General features: G+C 35.6%; 1 protein-coding gene and 2 pseudogenes across 3 annotated transcripts in view; 2 read left to right on the top strand and 1 right to left on the bottom strand.

The window, feature by feature from the left end:
• Window positions 1-15,806, bottom strand: part of PTPRA (protein tyrosine phosphatase, receptor type A) — a 114,882-nt gene that overhangs the window by 77,949 nt on the left and 21,127 nt on the right. The window contains exon 2 of one of the 3 annotated variants that reach the window (XM_025039685.1): window positions 582-654. The exons of 1 other annotated variant lie outside the window; for it this stretch is intronic. The gene's annotated coding sequence lies outside the window, so the exon portion shown is untranslated. Of the gene's footprint in view, window positions 1-581; window positions 661-15,806 lie in introns of all 3 variants that reach the window. One more of the 3 variants, XM_025039684.1, reaches the window with a different exon arrangement.
• LOC112471277 lies at window positions 2,116-2,230 on the top strand (annotated as a pseudogene).
• LOC112471211 lies at window positions 7,303-7,424 on the top strand (annotated as a pseudogene).

The raw sequence follows: 15,806 nt of genomic DNA on the forward strand, positions 1-15,806 counted from the left end.
AATTTCCATAGATTGGAAAGAACTAAAACTGTCCCAGTTTTGTAGCGGACATGGTAATCTATACAGAAAATCCCAAGGAATCTACCAAAAACTCTTGAGAAAAAAAATCACCATGACCACCAACAAAAACCTCCTGAAGCTAGTAAATTTAGCACCGTCACAGGACATAAGGTCAACACAGAAAAATCAATGTTTCTATATAGTAGGAAACACTAACTAAAAAAACAGACTAACTGAAAAACAAACTTAAAAACATACCATTTACAATCACTCCCCAAAAAGGGGAAATGCACAGGTATAAATCTAACAAAATATGTTAGAAACTACATGTTGAAAACTGCAAAACACGAATGATCAAATTAGACCTAAATGAAAGAAAAAACATGTTGTATTCGTGTTTTGGGATGAGAGCCAACATCTCAAAGGACGATAATTATAATGTTTTTAACCACAAAAAATTAAGCTACTCTTACAGCTTGGAAATAAAATTCAATGAGAGAGAACTTGATTTTAGCTTTATTTTGTGAGGACACTAACTTGGGTAGCAAAAAACTCCTCGCAGCTGTTTTTATTTCTCTTACCTTAGTTATCTGAACTGCATCATCAATCCCCACTCATTGGAATTCCATAAATACCTTTTCTTAGTTGTGCCACCTGCAACTAAAGGAGAAAACCTTTAGAAAGATAAAACTGCCCTATTTAAACACATGGATTGTTCCCGGGGAGAGCAGTACACTCTAATAAGATGTTTTATAGAGCTGTGTTGAACATTCCAGAAGCCACAGAACAAGGCTCCATCTTAAATAATCAGTTCAAATCATTGATGAGGTCATGAGAACAGGATTCAATGAGAAATTTAGTCTTTCCAGTGGAGGCAAAATGGAGCACTCCTCCATTACTCTAAAACTTGGGACTATTCTACTGCAAAACTGTTTATGTACCAGGGGACGTTTGGCAATGTCTAAGGATAGTTTTTACTATCTCACGAGTCATATAACAAAGAATTATCCTCAAATGCCAAGGTTGAAAAACTCTGCAATGGTCAAAGACCATTAGCTAAGAGACCCAGGCCAAATTCATTAACCTCTTTTTAAGCCTCAGTTTTTTTCTCTTGAAGAAATAGTAGTCTGAATTAAAAGTTCTCTCCCATTCTAATTCTCAAGGTACTAAAATAATCATATTTATATTGAAATACCTAATTTTTAAGCATATGCAATGAGCCAGACATCATACTAAGTGTTTTAAGTATTTTACCTCATTGAACCCTCAAAATAGCCCTATAAGATAGATGCTGTCATTATTCTCATTATTCAGATGAATAACCTAATGCACACAGACTTGTCTATGGTCACAAAATGATAAACAGCAGAGCCAGAAGCTGAATCTGGCCAATTTGATTGTGGAGCGCTCATTCTTGTCATTATCTTCACTCACCCCTCTGGACATTTGGACAGAGAATTAAGAATCACATCCCTTAATTCAAAGCCCACTAAACATCATACAAGACTGTAGATCCGAAACAGAGAACAGACACCATTTTTTGGATATAAATTAACCAAGAGTTGGTAAACAAGATCCAAAGTTTTTAAGTACCTGGTGCCACAGGCTGCTCATACTTTGCACTGACGCTGTAAAAGATAACCACTTGGAACATAAAGGGCCTTCAGAATATTCACACACTCCAATCTATTTTACTTCTGGAAATCTAGTCAAAGAAAATAATCCTAAATATAGTGAAGAACTTCATACAAAGACATTCATTGACTGCCCAATGACTGGGCAATGTAGTGGTCTAAGGCCCTAACGTTTTCATCTGGTGAAATGCTCCTCTATTGGGCAATCTGGGCTAACAGAGACTTTGTCAGGTGTGCACTGTAGTCTGGTGGCTTCTCATACTCAATCCTACTCTTCTCCTTTTTCCCTCACAGGCATTACTCCCCAGTGTAAATTTAAAAAAAAAAAAAAATCCAAACCTATAGAAAAACTTTATGTGAGTTTATTTGAGCCAAATCTGAAGACATACCCAGAAGCAAGATCCCAATGGATTGAGAAAATGCTCTGGAGATTGACAGTTTGGCAGTTCTTCTTACACGTTTATAATCAAAGGAGAAAACGGTCTACAGCCATATCCTGAATGTGCCTGATCTCGTCTGATTTCGGAAGCTAAGCAGGGTCAGGCCTGGTTAGTACTTGGATGGGAGATCACCTAGGAACCCAGGTGTTGTAGGTGTTAAAAAAAAAAAGAGAGAAAACGTAAAGAAGGTTTTATGAAATTCATCGGTGGCAGATTAAGTAAGCTGGAAAAAGCAAAGCGAGGAAATCCCAAGAACTGAATAAAAAGTAAAATTAAGAGATACATACTTCTTTTACATTGGTGGGTACAAGATAGTTAACATTTAATATTTAACATTTATAGTAAATAAAGATGGTATGCAGGCAATAAGATAATGAGGAATTTCATGGTTTTGTGCTCTGGTGCCAGGTTGTACTTTCTGTGGAGTCTGCAAAGAAAATTACTCTGACATTTCAAAGGTATGTTATCTTAGATGTATAAGAACAATGGATAGGGCTTGCTTAAGATAAAGACTCACCTTTGCTGAAGAAGCTATAGGTGTAGGACATGACTACCCACCATGACCTTCCCAGTTAGGAATTTATGACTACTTTCAGTTGTGTGGTTACTTTCAGTTGCTGAGCTTGTCAGGACTGCCATGTGGCCTCCTGAGCTTGCCAGGTCTGCAGCCCCTTTTATATTTGTACCAATAAGCCCTTAGCCCTCCTACTCCATCTCAATCTGCTTCCTGGAGAACCCAATTGGCACATATATTAAGTGTATTTACATTGATGAAGAAACAAAAACCACTGGGGGGAAAAAAAAACTCCCAATAAATAAATCAAAATGTTAACGGTGCGATCTCTGTACCATCCAAGTATTCCTTAACTACCACATATTATTTAAACATAAAAAGAAAAAAATTAAAGGAAGACTTTATGTGAGATTTTGCTCCTGAAGAAATATTCTTAAGGCAGGAAAAATTGGTACATTTTGTAAACAACGTGCCCAAATTCACCAAGGGGTAAATCATAACCAACCTACTGGAGTTCCTCAAAAAAAGCACATGTCTAGGTACTAAGGAACTAAAAGATCAGGCAGATTTTACAGACATTTCATAAGCTCAGTTTCCTGATTTTTTTAAATCAAATTTGCACTAGTTTAAATTAAGACTTTTGGAAGAGACTGTGAAGCCTGTTCAGTTCACCCTCCTGTTCTCACAGATGAGATCAAGGCCCCAGACAAGATGACAGTGACTGGGTGAGCAAAGAACAGTTGTTGGCCTTGTTTCTCAATACCTAGGTCCATTTCTCTTTCTGGCTATACTGGTAATGTATCTAAATATAGGAAGCACATTAAACAAACAATTCCAAAAAGACAAAAATGTTAATATTGTTCCAAGAACTATTCAAAATCTAGCTCTTTTCCTCTTTCTATAAAAACTGAATGGTGGCATCTGATAACTAATTCCAGGCAGTTTCCTTACTGACAGTTGACTCCTTCAGCAAATAAATAGGCTCAAAGCTTTATCACCTTAAAATACCCTCTTGAACAAACTACATCTCCAGTGCCTCCTCATTCCAGCTATCACTCCCCGCCCCTGTCCCCCACTCCTCCCTGCTTTCCATTGTTGCAGAGAAGTTGCAAAAGTCAGACCAGCGCCAAAGGGAGCAGCACTCAGAGAAGTGGAGAACTCAGGTTTATTACGCCTGGCAGTCCCTAGTGCTCTGAAGATCTGGGGAGCTCAGTTGCAACATTCCTTATATAGAACTTATCTGGCATGGGCTGATTGTTAATTTGTCCTTAGACAATTACAAAGCAAGGGAGTTGCTATGGGTTGCAGGCAGTTACAAAGAGTTGCAAAGCTTGGGAGTTGCTAAGGGGTACAAGCAGTTACATTTGTTGCTGGGACAGAACAAGCAAAAGAGAAGATGAGTCTTTAGTTAATTTCGAGAACGGACTATGCAGCAAGCATACCTACAGAAGCAAAACAAAGAGGTGATTAGCCTTTTGAGTGAAAATTCCTCTTCACCATCTTTTCAATAGTTCACCCATAAATGTCTCTCCTCCCCTACCTTAAAGCCTTTGATAATTCCTCTTACTTGGGTCTCTACATTGATGAAGAACTGTTTTTGATAGAGTCAACAGTGATTTCTAAAGGAAAGTTCTCAATCCTCAGTCCTCACGCTACCAAACTGCAGGATCTGACCACTCCCCCAATTCTTATCATCACTCAATCAGCATTTCTTCTCAATAGATCTAGAATTGCTCCTGCAATATTGGTGTTCCTCAAGGTACTGACCTTACGCTATACCAGTAGTCCCAAAGCTGGCTGCATATTAGAATCAGCTGGGGAGTTTTAAAAAAGTCCTGCTCAAACCAGCCAGGGGAAGGGGAGTTGGGTTGGCAGGGAGTGTCCAGGCAGTATCTGGGTTTGTTTGTTTCTTTATTGATAAGTACCCCCAAGTGATTCCAATGTACAGCCAGAGCTGAGAACCACTTCTCCATACAAGTCTTCTGGATCTCAAAATTTCCCCCATCTATCTCCAGCCTCAGTTCTCTTCAGAACTCCAGATCTATGAATGCCCTTGCCTTCTAGACCTGCATATTTCACAAGCGCCTCTGATTCAAATAACCAACACTCATAGAAAGATGTTATTTTATCCTATATCTGTTCCTCCTTAATTGCTTATCTCAGTGGATAAAAATGAACCATCTACTTCAGGAGTCAGCAAACTTTTTCTGTAAAGAGCCTCACAGTAAATATTTGGCTTCGCAGGTAATACAGCCTCTGTTACAGTTACCTAGCTCTGCTTTTGTAGCACAAAAGCAGCCACAGACAAGTTTAAGCATAGATTTGTCCAATAAAACTATGAAATTATAAAAAATTTGAATTTTATATTATTTCCATGTCACAAAATATTCTTTTGGTTATTTTCAACCATTTAAAAATGTAAAAACAACTCTTAGTTTGTGAGCTGTGCAAAACTGTCAGCAGGTCACAGTTTGCCAACTCTAGCCTATCCCCTTGCCCAAGCCAGAAATCCTAAATGTCCCAATCCCTTCCTCTCTCTTATTCATCAGAGTCAATCATGATCTCTGGCGAAGTACTTGTCACAAACTACTGCAATTGTTTATGGCCTTCCTCAACTGAGTAAGATCCTTGAGGGTAAGAACTACATCTTAATAATATCCATAGAGACTAGGAGAATCTCTAGAACATACACTGTAAGCAACCTATAAAAGGGCTTTTCTTCCTTTAAGCCTCTCCCTTAGTCTAAAACACAGAGAAAATTGCACCACCATGAAAGTTAATGGTATCTCTACTAATTTGACTCTTTATTGTAAGACATCTGTTTCTTTTTGGTTTAGCTCATTCTTGAACCTGATCGTAGTTTTAAAGAGGGAAAAAAACAACAGCAGCAAATTTTAAAATTAATTAAATAAAAGATCAGGCAAACATATACCTTGTTAAGTACAAATAATAATGTTCACTACTATTCAATGCTTTAATAAGTACTTCATTTATGTTTTATGGCTGCTTTTTCTGCTTTTCAAGGCCAATGAATATTGCTTGGATCTTTGGAACAATCAACTTGGTCAAATCTTGGAAGATGCCAACAGAATGGCCATTTACCAATTAGAGATAACCAGACACATCAAAAAGGAGCAGCTCATCAAGGATCAGGATAATACCCACTTATGTGCTTATTATGTGTCAGGCACTGTGTCAAAATGTATAATGTATATTATTTAACATCTTTAAAACAAGCACAGCAAATAGATGCTTTTGCAGATAAACTATGGCACAGAGTAGTTAGATAACTTGTCCACAGTTAAACAACTGGTAGGTGTCTAGATTGAGACTCAAACCCAGGTATTATAAAATCTATGCTCTCACTCCTGGTTAAAAAGGGCCTATTAACAATGTACATCAATATGTCACATGAGGAAAACGGCTTCCCTCAAGAAGGAGCTAAATGGAAAGACCTGTTTGAAATTTATCACAATTGTCAAACAATTATAAAACTTATAAGTATGGTACAATGTACACCGCCAGTGATACTTTCTAATCACTCTCTGATTGAATGAATAAAACAAACTGGGAAGAGTAATTTCTTGATATAGCAGAAACTCCTACACCAAAGATAAGAAATAAAATCTTGTGGCAAATTAGAGACACTGCCATGGTTCCATTTTCTACTGTTAATAGAACCATTGCCAGGAAGTCTCATGCTTACTATAGCAACCACTAGTCTTGCTATTCACCAAGTTTCTGCCTTTTTGCTTCCTGAGGAAGCAGACAGGAAAATCACGCTCCTGATCTCTCTTTTTAAAGAGGACCTGCCATTTAAAAATGGAAATAAATATGTAAAAAGTAATTTTATACTTTGGCTGATACCCAATATTTCTGTATATTAAACTCGATCTTTAAAGCACAGTCTTATCTTTTTTATCTTGCAATACAGTAATCTAGAAAATCTACTACAATCTAGAAATGTTGAATACATGCTAACATTCTCTGAAAGCTTGGTTAAGTTCTCAAGAAAGAAAAAAATGCCAGTGGCACGAAACAAAGAGTGAACTAAAAGCCAGAGCTGCAAGGATGTGCTGACCTCTGTATTGGCCCCAGAAGCATTTGTTAAGACATTTCAGTAACCAAGGGAAGTGAAGTAAAGGAGACAGAAAGCAGGAGAAAAGTAGAAAAGGCCCTTGAGAAAGGTGGGGTGTTGGATCCAAGACCTCTTGAAAAGTTGTGGCCCTCAAAGACCTATGCTCTCAATAAAAAAAAGACAAAGGGAAAAAAATCCACCTTCACGAATAAGACCAGAAAGCTTGTCTGCCTCAGTTTGCGCTGTGGGTAAGGGGAGGAAAACTCTCCCCTTGAGAATATGAAACCATAAAAATATGCTTCGTATGGATTTGAGTCCTAAATTTACTCTATCTTATGATGCAGGACCTCCCCTCCATGAAAAATTAACAAAATTGGTCCATGCCAGTGAAACCCCTAGACGTCTCTAGTAGAAACAAAAGTAAAACCACTGCGGAAAGGCAAACCCTTGACACAAAATGCATAAGATTCATAAAAACTATAAAATAAGTGTGTTTAACAATGATTAAAGATAAAAGCATTGAAACCATAAGGAAGGCATATAACACTTTTTTGAAAAAAATAAAATAAAATAAAATAAACAGAAATAAATGGAATTTCCAGAGTAAAAACACAGTTGCTGAAATAAAAAATTCTAGTCTACGGCCATGCCACCCTGAACGTGCCCTATCTCGTCTGATCTTGGAAGCTACTAAGCAGGGTCGGGCCTGATTAGTACTTGGATGGGAGATCACTTAGGAATACCAGGTGCTGTAAGCGTTAAAAAAAATTCTATAGATGGGTTAACCACTAAAGAAGACACAGCTGAATAGAGAATTCGTTTCTGGAAAATATATCAGAAGACTTTATCCAAAACACTGCACAGAGAAATAAAGAAACAATCCTGGATCTAGAAAAATAACTGCAGAACTAAAAGATATAAAGTTGACTGTAAAATTTACATAGAAATAAGAACTTAGAATAGCCAAAACAATTTTGATAAACAAAATTGGAAGACTACCTGACAGTGAACAAGACAGTATGCTAAAGGTATAAGGACAGACATATAAACCTAGAGAACAGATTGAAGAGTCCAGAAATAGAACCATACATATGTGATCAATTGATCTTCCACAAAAATACCAAGGCAATTCAATGAGAACACAGAACAGTCTTTTCCACAAATAGTGCTAGAAACTAGATACCCATATGGAAAAAAATGAGCTTTGACTCTCAGCCTCATGCAATATACAAACATCAATCTGAAAAGATATCAGACCTAGACCTAAATATAAAACCTAAAAGCATAAGAAAACTTCACAATTTTGAGACAGTGTATTAATTTTATATTACTGCATAACAAACTAACACAGAGTTAGAGGTCAGAAGCCCAAGCAAAGGGTGGCTGGATTTTCTGCGCAGGGGTCTCACAAAGATAAACTCAAGATGTCTGCCAGATTGTGTTCTTATCTGGCACTCAGGACCCTCTTCCAAGTACACATTGGTTGCAGCAAAATTCAGTTTCTTGCACTTATATGACTAAAGTCCCTGTTTCTTTGCTATTTCTTATGGCTAGAGGCCATCTACAATACTTGCCATATGGACCCCTCCTCATCTTCAAAGCCAGCGATAGAAAAAATATCCTTCTTGTTTAATCCTCATGTTTCAAATTCTTTGACTTCTCCTGGCTCTGATTTATGGACCCAGATTTTGAGGGTTCCTGTGTTTAGGTCAGGCCTATCTGCATAACCTCCCTTTTGATTGACTCAAAATCAACTGATTAGTAACTTAATTATGCCTTTAATATCCCTTTTGCTATGTAATGTAACATAATCACTGAAGTAAAATCTCATCACATTCACAGGTCCTGCCCATACTCACAGGAGAAACAATTACATGAGTGTAGGTCATCAGGGGCAATCTCAGAATTCTACCTACTATAAAGACTTCTTAGACTGGACACAAAAAACATGAACTTTTTTTTTTTAAATGACTAATTTGGGCTTTTATCAAAATTAAAATTTTCTGTTCCTTGAGAGATCATTAAAAAACAAAAAACCAAACCACAAGTTGGGAGAGAACAATTGTAATACACATACATGATTAATGTATTATATCCAGAATATATAAAGAACTCTTACAACTCAAGCATAAGACAATATTAACAAATAATAATCCAAAAAAAAAGAGGCAAAGGATTTAAGATGACACATCACAAAAGCAAATATACAAATGGTCAATAAACACATAAACAGATGCTCACCATATTAGCCATTAGGAAAATGCAAATAAAAACCACAATGATATATCATCACAAACCCATTACCCAATGGCTAAAAAGTAAACGGCTGATAATACTAAGTGTTGGAGAGGATATGGAGGAACTGAAACTCCTGCACAGTGCTGATGTAAAAGTAAAGTGTAAATCCATGGAAAACAGTTTGGCAGGTTATTATGAAGTTAAATATATACTTAAACCATAAAATCCCAGCAATTCCACTCCTAAGATTTACCCCAAAGAAATAAAAACATCTATTCAAACGAAACATCTGTACATACATGTTCCTAGCAGCTTCAATTCATAAAGGAATCATACTAAAAACAACCTAAATGCTTATTTAATATATGGAAGACAAACTACTGGGCTCTCCATATTCAACTAACTGCAGATCAAAAATATTCAGGGGGAAATGTTACACTGTTGTTGCCATGTATATATAGTTAGGTCTACAACAGCTGTGTCTGTACTGAACATGTACAGACTTTTTTGTCATTATTGCCTAAACAATACAGTATAACAACTGTTTACATAGCCATTTACATTGTATGAGGTATTGTAAGTTATCCAGAGATAATTTAAAGATAGGGAGGATGTATATAGGGTGTATGCAAATACTATGCCTTTTATATAATAAAAGACTTGAGCATTTGGGGCTTTTGGTACAGGAAGGGGGAATCCTGGAATTAATGTCCCATGGATATCTAGGGATGACTGTATAGTATATTTACACAATGGAATACTACTCAGAAAAAAGGAATTACGTAATCATACATCTAACAACATAGTTGAATGTCAAAAACATGCTGAGTGAAAGAATCCAGACAAAGAGCACATGCTACAGTTGACCGTAAACAATGCAGGTTTGAACTGTATGGTCAACTGAAAAAATCCATGTGTAAGTGGACTTGTGCAGTTCAAACTCATGTTGTTCGAAGGTCAACTGTATATGATTCTCAGAACTAAAAACTCTAGAAAAGACAAATCTAATTTATAGTAACAGAAAGCAGATCCATAGTTGCCTGGGGCCCATGAAGGAGTTGGAGGAGAATGACTGGGAAGGGCGCAAGGGAACTTTCTGGAGTTAAGGAAATGTTATGTATCTTGAAGGTGGTGGTGGTTACTCAGGTATATAAATCTGGCAAAACTCATCCAACTGCATATGGAAAATGGGTATGTTTTATTGTAAGAAGATCAATGATACCTCAATAAAGTTGATTTTTAAAGAAAAATCTCATAATGTTTGCTATCCTGAAGATATGCCTGCAATACAATATTGCTGAACAGTCACTCATAATAAACCCTACAACAATGCAAAAGATAAGATAGAAGTTAACAGCTAATTGCCATTTAAAAGCCTATGTATCAATGTTATTATACACCATATTAATAAAGGGGGAGGGAACATGATCATCTCAGTGCAGAAAAAGCGTTTAACAAAATCGAATACCTTTTTGTGACGAAAAACACTCAATGCTCGTAGTGGATAACAATGATGTCCATCATGCCTTTTTTCTGTTCATCATCTCACAAATCCACAAATTTACCCACTTTTCCCTCTTTTCCATTGGTTCATCGTGCACTATAGATGTTACCTTAGCATTTTCTGGAGTAAGTGACCTCATGTACAGATCGGCAAATTTCCTCTTCCTTTTTCTGGATGTATTATATTATCAATTAACACTGAACTAATGGCCAAGAGCACTGTAACTTATGACTGAACAAAGTTTATTTAACACGTTTTTTCCATTAGGCAAACATCATAGCCTTCCTGAGCTAAGGAATACTAAACAGCACTACAGCCCTATGCTTGGGGGCCATTTTAAACAATGAAATTACCAATAAACAAGCATAACAAAATACAAAAAACATGGCACCAAATAGACTAAAAAAAGGACACTTTACAAAATAAGAGCTGAAACAAGAAGGTAGAGTATCACCTTGTATGACCTCAGCTAGGAATGTATTGTTGAACCACACAAAATTTTCACCCCTCTGTGCATGTCCATGAATGATCATGAAAGCAAGTACTGATTTTGGAGTTACAAATAAATTTTAGCAAGTAGATAAATCTGCAAATATGGAATCTGCAAATAATGATGATCCACTGTACTCCCTTCCTTCCTGAATAATGCAGGCTAAAAACCACTAGGTGATACTGAGCAAGGTTGGCATCCACATAGTCTCATTAGGAAAGACAGACTGGGTACATTAGAGGGGTTTAATCAATTAAGTAAATATATTAAGAATAATAGGAGCCAAGTTTCTCTGTCAGAGAAAGGAGTCACAAATATGAAAGAGAGGAAAATAAAATGAACTCTGAGGTGTTAGACTGGAATCAGAGGTACCAGTGTGAACTCACAGAATTTTATACACAGAGCGAGAGACAGAAAGAAATGGATGCAGGTTTAAGTGTAAATACATATGTCTGAATATATATATATCTGAGCTTTGTTCACTGAGAGGGCCTAGAAACAGTGATGCCACAGATGCATCCAGATCTGCTTTCTAAATACATTCTCCAATAAAAGGAACTAGGGCTCCTGGGTGAAATGACTGATTTCAGGGCTGGGACATGAAAACAGGAAGAGACTGAAACATCTTGTACCAGATGTGAACAAGGGAAGTGATCAAAGAATGATAGGACATGTCAAAGGATAAAGGCACCAGCTTAAAGCTAAGGGCTTGCCTTAGTCAAATCTAGGACAAATTCAGGATCAAATAACAAATTATATTAATAGATAATAACTCAATGAATAAAATAGGAATCCATAAGTCCCCATTAATATAATAAATAAGGAGAAAATAAACTTTTCCTTATAATGGTACGTCAATTGATGAATGTGGAAGAGATAATGAAATTAGAAAAAAATATCATTTGGCAACCATTGTAGTAATAATCTAGCCAAGAAATATCAATGATGCTAAAACTAGTAGGCCAAAGTCTGACAAGGAATGATATTTACTTTACATGGTCACATTGCCTTTCTCACAAAAACATTTATTGACTACAAATTAAAAAATAGATAAATTTACAGTAGAGAAAACAGACAGATACCATCTTAAACAAGTGATCAAGGTTAATGTAATGAAAAGTGGGACATATGAAAATCATATACCTCTGACAGGACAGAATAAGAATATAGCATCATTTGTGTAGTATTCCTGACAAAATGCATATTCTATATCTAACTATGAAGAATCATCAGGCCCAAAATGAGGAATATTCCTCAAAATAATTAGCCTATATTCTTCAAAAGTATCAAGATGATCAAAGACAGACATGACAATGAAAAGTAATGTATGATTCTTAACTGGATCCTTCTGTTATGCAAGATATCATTGGGACAACTTGAATGGGATCTGAGGATTAGCTGGTACTAATGTATCACTGTTAAGTTCCTGATTTTAATGGGTGTATTGTGGTTATATAGGAGAATGTCTCTGTTTGCAGGAAATACACACTAAAGTATTCAGGGCTGATGGGCATCAAGTGAGCAACTTACTCTCAAATGATTCAGGGAGGGAAAAGGCTCTTTGTACTATTATTGCAACTTATCTGTAAATTTAAAATTATTTCAAAATAAAGGATAAATGCAAATACAACAATAAAGAAGCACATACCAATGTCTCAGTATTATAAAAACCTAAGTCTTCCTTAGTAAAATTTCTGGATAGAAAATACCCCATTACCCCAACTTACTTTTATTTTTATAATAATGTATCAAAATTTCACAGGACTAATAGAAATTTTTGTGATGTTGAAAATGTTCTACATACACGCTGCCCAATACAATAGCACAAGATGACGATCATACTGGACAGTGCAGGACTAGTAAAACAGCAATAAAGGCCATAGAAGTTTAAAGAGCTTTTTCACAAGAACAGTTTTAGTATAAATTAGATTTTAAAACAAATTACATTATTTTTCTATACTTGCTGATAGACTAATGGCCCTGTATATTTTTCAAAACTCCTTTCTTCTAATTTCTTAATCAAGTCTGAATATCTATTAGGACCAACCACCTACCTATCTTTAGCATGAGAGCAGTTTTTGTTTTTCTTTAAACTGACTTCCATTTTGGTATATAATTCTTATCGATTCATACCCATGTCTTCTCTACTTTTAGAAGTATGCCTTCCTAAAATCTAGGGACACATTTACCCAATAACCTTCTCTTGGCTCTCACAAAATTAGATCACAAAGTCACTTTCTCCCAAACTTCTTATAATTTACACTTTACTTTTACTCCCTCTCAGTCATCTTCCTCCAGTCATAGCTGCTACATTGTATATAATTGGTGCTACAAGTTTATTTCCTGTCATGTCCAGGATAAGATTCCTCCTGATCAGATTGGCTTACTTCAAGACAAATATATTATTCCTTTTCCACATGATATACTTAATTACCGCTTAGCCAATCATTCCAGTATTTTAAATAAGAGCTAAAAGCCAAAGTTTAGTTTAATGACATTCCCTACATAGACAGTAGAATAACAGTACGCTTCATATACATCAAATTCTACAACTCCTGATTGGAAAAAAAACGCAACACAGAATTTTCATCCTCTGTGATTCACCTTGGTAACCTAATGCCTTGAGCTAATGCAGTAGCAGTCACCTACCAGGTTCTGTTTTTGTTCATGAATGACATAATTCAGAACCAGAAAAAAAAATTGGCTTGTATACAACAGGCCCAATGAAGTTAACACCTATGACTTTAGAAACATTTAACAAATCTAAGGAAATCTAGAATCCTAGCAAACGTAGAATTATTTTAAGCAAGACTTGATTTAGGAGAATCCCTCCACCCCTATTACTTCTTTTAATAGCTATTTAAAACAACAAAATTAAAAAGTAATTCAAAATTCCTAACATGAAAATTATTTATAAGATGCTTAATGGAACCAATGAAGTTTCATCTTCATTTAAAAAATCAAACCTCTGACCTCCAAGTCAACAGGGCATCAATGCCAGCAGTGCCCATTAAGTTGCCCCTGTAAAACAAGAAGATATAGAAGCCAGGACTGGGGTTGGGGAATTTGATGGAGCTTAAACTCTGCACGTTTTGTTTTCTGAACCACAGCAACATGTATAGCACATCAGAGCCAGGAAAGGGAAAGGACTCACCCTCTTGTCTCTACTCCATTCAGGCATACAAAACACAAGACAGCATATGATTTCAAGTAGATTCCCATCTCTTGATGAGCTGACAGATGTTACCCAACACTGCTCAGTTGTTTACTCAAGGAGTCAATGCTAAGTCTAAAGTGACTGAAGAATTAGTTTCTACAAATAGTCTGTGTGGAACAACTACACACCAGAAGTTGAGAAAGTGCTAATTCAGTACAACCTGAAGTGGAATCTAATAAGATGTGTGTTATAATTAATGTGGAGCAGAAAAAGGCTTAGTTGGATAATTTACAAAGCTTGTGAAAATATAAGGTAGTTTATTCATTATATTTATCATCAGCAGGTACTCTAGAAAATATTTGAATTCATCATGTGTTATTGAACCAACAATATTGATGGTGAACTTTATTCATTGTCATGGACTTGACCACTGTCAGCAATAAAAGTTGAATAACTTGACTTGCCTGCCACACAGCAGTTTGAAGACTTAGTAAAGTTTTATTGTGATTTTTTTTTTTTTTAAAGCTCAGGGCTAAGACTGAAATTTCTCAAAACAATAAGACCTCTTTCAGCCACTATTATCAAATAATGAATGGCTCTGAAATGTAGCTTTTCTGCAGATTTTATATTTAATAAATTTGACCTAAAAGTACAGGGCAGAACAGCCCTCATATGCAAAACTTAAACTGCAGTTATGTCACTTAGACATAGATAAAAACTAATATTTACACCATGAGCAAATATCAAGTTGCTTTATACACTTCCCATGCTATTAAAAGTTCAAACAAGAAGTGATATCTCCATTCCCGAACAAATTTGCAGTGGATATATTTTCTTAGCTCAAACTACAGTTCTAGAAGCATTTTTAGGATTTCAGTGCAAGTGTTCAGAAAAGTTTCATATTTCAAAATCTATTTAACAGTGCAATTGTAGAGCTTCTACCTAATCTTCGACTGAAAGTAATTAATCTGCAATGTAATGATATGCTAAAAGACAAATATTAAAAGAAAAATCTAATACAGTTCTATAAATTCTTCCCAAGTGATCAATATGCTCAATTAAAATCATATACTGTGGGCTGATATCAATATTTGGTCATACACCTGTTTGAAGACGTTTTCATGAGAAACAAAATCTCATTACAGATCAGCATTAATAAATATTTGAAATCGATTTTGATGATAGGAAGCATGAACTCTGAACCCTAATTAACTAAAATGTATCACCCTAAAAAAAAACTCCCTTTTTGTCATCAGTATATTTATATTACCAAAAGTTGTACTTAATAACAATTTATTAATTTATAATAATCGCAAAATGTTTATTATTCTATTTTAATTTTATAAGAAATTTGTGAGAATTTGTGTTTCCTCTCGTTATACATCACATATATAATAGCCTCTATTTTGGTTTTTGGCCTGCAAAGCTTAAAATATTCACTCTTGGCCCTTTACAGCAGATGACCCCTGCTTTGCAGAAAAATTTTCTTTAGCCTGAGCATATAAAAGCATCTCTTTTATTACCTTCAGGAACTGGTAAAAAAACTTTCACCCAACACAAATAGGACCTAGGGCTCATTGGTTACATGAAAAAGTACAGTAAGACAGGTAATCAAAAAATACATATTTAACTTAAATATTTTATTTTTATTTAACAAATACATGTACATTTATCAGTCAATATTTTGGTAGAAAGCCAAAGCCTCTTCTTTAAGTATGGATCTGCTAATTCATGTTTTACATGTTCCTTTA

This window comes from Pteropus alecto, unplaced genomic scaffold, assembly GCF_000325575.1.
Source record: "Pteropus alecto unplaced genomic scaffold, ASM32557v1 scaffold45, whole genome shotgun sequence".
Taxonomy (NCBI): Eukaryota; Metazoa; Chordata; class Mammalia; order Chiroptera; family Pteropodidae; genus Pteropus; species Pteropus alecto.